Raw genomic sequence first — 6,347 nt, 5'->3', positions numbered from 1 at the left:
TTTTATCCCCGAGACGCCGAAGGCCAGGGCTAACAAAAACTGGTTTTAATCTTATGATTGTAGATTTTCATATTCGTAGAAAACTGGATACACGATGCTAGATATAGTTTTTTCGTATGGATGAAAACCAGTTTTAATCCACGGATATGAATCGGTTTCGAATCAATACGAAAAATAGAATTATTGTATTTATAGAAAACTAAAAATAGCATAATTTAAAGCTAAATATAAGACTATAACAAGGATAAAAAAGTTATATTTAACTAAAAGAACTGGGATCTAAAGAGATAAGACAATGGATGATTAATTGATGTACATCCCAAATAATAAACAAAATTAACCTCTTCCTAGAAATTTTGTACACTACTAGCTGGAACCAACCAATCAAAACTCAATAAAAGTACCCAAATAAGAAATTTATTTTTAAAAGTTTGGGTTCCAGTATAATTTACTAAAAAAAATGCCCCCTCACTCCTTGGGAAAATTAGCAACAAAATACCCAAAGTTTTATAATTATTTTAAAAACACGGTGTACAAGAATTGTTACCTAATTGTTAAGTCTGTTCTGATCAACCAAAAATTAGAGTAAAACACTAGAGGGAGAAAGGGTTAAAAAACTGTATCTCCCCATCGCACCAACCTTGTGGAACCTTTCTATTGGGTCATTAAAAATGGTGACGCTTATGTTAACACAGACAAGTAGTAGAAAATGATTTAGAAGCAGACGAAAAAGTAATTGAAAAAGAAAGGGAGGTATTTGTCTGTATATACATCTATACTATAGATCTGTTAAACATGATACAGAATTTTTGACCTTGTTGTAAATAGTGACGCATATTATTCTAGTTAATACTAATATTATATTATAAATATTCTCTACGTAATAAACATCATTCAGTTGGTGCAATGAAACCAATTTTATTCAAGTAGAAATATATTCAGTTTGCAGTCACAGAATCTGTTTAAATTTTCAAAGACCTGAGGTGAATTCTAAAAAAACTTTTTTGGCATTTTGCCTTACTACAATAGTGAGGCAAAATTATCCCCTCTAAATTTTTAGCGAGCCTCACTAATTTTGGTGAGGCAAAAGTTTTTTAAGAATCCACCTCTGCAGAATCATAAAACCTAAAATTGGCATGGACTCTTAAATTTTACATCAGTGTTTACTATTATGAAATATTTTAATATTTTAGAAATTTTTATTGCTTTGTTGAAGTCTTACTTGTGTCTAATTTAAAAGTTAATAAATTATGGCCTTTTATTTTTTACACACCAGAAAATGAGAGAAAAAAGCACAAATTGTTTATAAAATTTTCAACAGTTTCCAAACCCTTAATTCGTGACAACAACTGATTAAGAATATTCTTGAAGTAAACATGATAGAGCAGTTAGGATAAAAATAACAAATAATCAGTTTTCAATAATTTCTAGTTTTATCTATAAATTTCAGCAAAAATATCTGATGGGCATTCATAGTTATGGATGTGTACAGTAGGGGCTAGGGGCGTAGAAGCTATTAAATATCAAATAAATACTATATCTGTATGTCCGTCTGTTTGTTACTTTTTACTTGTGACTATTCTTTTTTGTATTATGATAAATTGTATCCAATTTTGTCTTCTATAATCCACTTACAAAAACGTTGTCATATGTATAATAATTGAATTTGAAATATATATAATATTGTTTGTACTAAGAGATCTTTATGTTGGATTTTATTATTTTGGGGGGAAGGTAATGGGATCTTAAGAGATAAGACAATGGCCGATAAATCTATGTACACCCCTAATAATGACTAATAAAATTACCCTTTCTGTATATTATAATTAGTAGTTGAAATGTTTGAACACTGAACTTGATGAACCAACCAATCATAATTCAATAAAAACCCTCAGAGTTGTTAAGTCAACGAATAAGAAAACTGTTTGTCCCCTACCTTCTTGTGGGAAGGTACCTTTATTAGGGAATACAGTTTGGTAAGTATAGATTGACTAGATGCTTCGCTTCTAGCCTTAAGAGGGCCGGGGGAAATTTTGAATAGCCTAAAACCAATTCAAGATAAACGGCATAAACAAACAGAAAAACTTAACCTCTTACATAATAGGATTATCGGTCGGATCCTAGCATCTTAGCCAATAAAAATATATATGTCACCTGGGACCTATGAAAAGCTTCCTTAAAATAGAGAACTCAATCAGCACAGTAGTCATTTCAAACTTATACAGACTTATACAAAAATTGGTAGTCAATTCATATATGAATCAGATTGATACCAGAAACCAGACCAAAATATCTAACTAAGTTTTATTATTGTTCATTGTTTTATCTCTGAACACATACAATTACTACAAAATAGTATCGTTTTATTTTAAATAAAATCACGAAACCTTGGTTCTAAAAATAAAATTTGCTTACAAAGCTAAAATTTCGTTTATGATCATTAGGATCTCAAAGTTTGCTCGACCTAATTGTCGCCATTTTCTCATTTGTCCTAGGGGCATTTTTTAGGAAAGTTGAACCCCCCCCCCCCCCCACCCTTCCTACTTTGAATTTTAGCTTTGATGAGAAAAAGTTTCATTTTTATTGGAGGAGAGGGGGGGGGATTTTTCTTTGGGCGATTTCTCACGTGAGGGTGATGGTGCACTCCCCCAAAATACTTAAAACCTTCCCAGGATTTATGAAATCCTACAATGTAAAGGAAAACCATATCGGTTCTGCGATTATCGATTTCCTTCGTTACAGACAAAAAACCTTTCTACTTTATATTATAGGACTAGCGACATCGCCACAGCAGATGCTTTGCGCCAAGAGGTAATTATAAAAAAATGTGGTGGTAGTCATGCAGCACCAATGTAGTGAATTTAGTAGTGAATAATATCTTAATCTTCAGACAAAAAATCCTAACTACTTCATATTATAACTTTCGCTTTTTGCTGACAAGTGACATTCTTTTTATTTTGTAATAGATTATTGCTGCGCTTCTTGTTGTTGATTTAAAATCAATCCTATTTTCTAATAAGAAATAAACCATGTTTTTTTATGTATAATTTTTATTAATTATTTTATTTATTTCATATAGATATAGTAAATAATAATGTATTCATAGTACAATAATTATCACATTTTTATTTAACAAACTCACTCTTAAGAAAAAGCATAAATAATTATGAATTGAAGATAATTAGTTAAACTTTAAGTAAACTTTTAAATAATAAATTAGAAAAATTTAAAACTTATTCATATTTTGTAAATTAAGTATGCACAGTACTTTCAGATCATATTTTTATAAATTTAAAAGTTCAATAGAATTTTAAAGTTATCACAGCATTTTAATGTAAATTTTATTTGTATATTTTATAATTCAATTTTAAGTAGCTATTAGTTTTGTAATTTGAATTTCATCATTTTTTAATTAAAAAATTCTTTTGTAGTATTTTCAAAACATTTATCTAATCAACTTTGGCAATTTTTACAAATATCACAATTTTAGTTTTTTATTAAATGTTTTACATTTTGCTTATAACACCCATAAGCGTGTGCAGGGAAAATTTGCCAAGAATTGACTTTTTCAACTTTTTCTTTTGCACTGAGTTAAAGCTTTGGATAACTTCATCATTGTTGAGATCAGCTTCAGACAGATGTCTCTGCTTTACCAGCCTCGCCTTGCTGCAGGCCATGGGTCCTTTCCTCCGGCTGTTGGACGAATTTGAATCATTCATTGATTGTGTGTACCTGTGGTTGGGGTTGGTGGCAACATTGTGGTAGCTGTTGGATAGCCTGCCATGCTTGTAGGCCACTGCGTGCAGGTCAAGCTCAGCTGACAGCTGGTCGATTAGGTACAGGCTCTTCTTCATGGCGGACATGTTGACGTCTCCGTTCACTAGATCGCGCTTTAGGGAACTGACTAATCTGGCAAGACGCTTCATCCTGGTGAAGACACTGGACCATTCCAGACCAAAGTACTCAACACTTGGGTCTACAACAGGGTCTGCCATTTGTCTCAGCTCCTCCACAAGATTGCCAGACAGCTTGAAGTAAGCACAGGTCATCAGGCGTTGGCGCAACAGGTAGAATCCCAAAGCCACTTGCAACAAACGATCAGTTGGGTCTTCTTTGTGCTCTTCTGTCTGATGATTGTCAATGTTTGCTGATTTGATTCTGGAATCTGATTGGTTGGCTGCGTGGACAAAACATTTGGTACTTGATTGACAAGTTGTGCTGGAATAACTTAGGTTGACCATCAAGTGATAGCACTTGTCCAAGATTCCCTCAAAACCCTCCAGAGAATCCTCAATGTCAATGGAGCAACTTTTTCTTGGTGCAACAGGAACTCTAGCCTGTGGAATGGGGTCTGTGGGCAGGTGGGAGTCATCCTCTTCATCACTAATCACCTGTTGTCCCAGCATGCTGTGGTCTGCTGAGGAGATGCCGCTATCACAGAACTGGGAGGAGGACTGGCGCGAATAGTTGGGGTGAAGATAACTGCTCGTGGTGCTCAGGGACTTGGCACAGCCTGCAGCCGCATTGTCAGCAGCCATGGCAACTGTCAGGTAGTGGGAGATACTATCATTACCCATGCTGATGTACTCATCCATGGACATGGAATGGTTGAAGGAGATGTGATGATGTCTCCCCGCATCCTCAATGATTGCACTTGTTGTATATTCAAATGACTTTGTCATTTTGTTGTAAATTATAATTTTTATGATCTAAGATAAGATTGATGCTTCTCAGCAAATAGAATATGATAAACTGAATTAATGTGTCGGAGGAGGAATAGTTTTATATTGGCAATTTTCTGCTCTCTAACTCAGATAATCCACTCTTCTCTTCAGTTAAACTTGTCCAGTTTTCTCTCAATCAACTTCACAATCGCATCTCTCTCTTCCCCTCTCTCTCTTTCTCTCTCTCTCTCTCTAAGTGAGTCACTTTTCTCTCATCTCCAATTTCTGTATCCTCCGAAGAGATGCCCAAATTTTTTAATCCAAGAAAATATTAATTTACTGCTGACTTGATTAGGGAAAAATTAGAGATAATTAGTAGAACAATTTTTGTCAAATAGCTAAAAAAAAATAGAGCTGCAACGGTTTATACAGTTCACTATTTTGTTACAAACTCATCATACACAGTTTAAAATCAATAGGACAATTCTAACTTACCTACAATAACAATCAGCTCTGTTCATTTTGGACTAACGTAAAAACAGTCCAAAACAATGTAGAACTTACTATTTAAGAAATGAATTATTAAAAAATTTGGACAGGTTCAAATATAGTTCTGAATAAATCTAAAAATAGACCATACGCCCCCAATGGAAAGGGAGAGGGCAATGGCATCTAAATAATTATACGTGCCAAAGACAGAACATGATATATAATATGAAAGATTTATGTTGTCTTATCCCTGTTTGCATGCTACTATCAACAACTAGGAAGGGAGGGGACATTGGACTATTTATTACACTATAAGTCCCCAAATTTTGTAATAACGTTTTCTTATTCGTTGGCTCAACAACTTATAAAAATCTTATTGAATTTGGATTGATTGATCCATAAGTTGAGTGCCCAAACGTTTCAACCACTTATTGTAATCTACTGTTAGGATAATTTTGTGTATAATCATTGGGGATGTCCATTGTCTTATCCCTTTAGATCCCTGGTCAACAACTCTACAACAAAAGGATGAACATAACAGGAGAAAATTCAGGGATGCTGAGGGATAAGACAATGGACGATAAATTGGATTATGTTTCGAATAATGATAAACAAAAATACCCCTTCCGTAGATTAATATCATTGTTTGTAAAGTTTGAAATCTTTTAATTTGAACTGACCAACAAAGATTTAATAACAGATCCCAAAGTTTTAGCAATCAAACTTTTGGTATCAGTATTATTTACAGTCCAAGCAGCGGATTAGATACCTAGCATTTATCTTTAAAAAGTATGAAGAGTCTTCTAACAACAAGGATGACAACATCCTTAAAACCGAAGCTCTACAATCAAAAGCAAGGAAGAACCAAAATTTGTACAAACAAACAAAATGATTTACACAGTAGATATGCAGTGGTCATAACAAAGAGGAAGAAAATAGCTTAAAGCCACTACAGGACCAATACCTATATTTCCTGGTGAGTATAGTCTAATCGGTTCATTGGTTATTGACATCTTAAGCTTGAGACGGACAAACATACGGACAGACAGACATATTTCTACTTTTTATTATAGATTACGGATTATTCTTTGGCTTAATTTCCATCAAAAAAGGATGACAACATCCATAAAAACGGATCTCTGAAATGGAACTACAAACGGACATTAAGACTTGTAGAGTGTTAGAACTAAATAA

This window comes from Acartia tonsa, chromosome 9 (genome assembly GCF_053477335.1).
Source record: "Acartia tonsa isolate MP-2025a chromosome 9, ASM5347733v1, whole genome shotgun sequence".
Lineage (NCBI taxonomy): Eukaryota > Metazoa > Arthropoda > Copepoda > Calanoida > Acartiidae > Acartia > Acartia tonsa.
The sequence above is the reverse complement of the archived record's forward strand: the minus strand, read 5'-3'. Positions refer to the sequence as shown.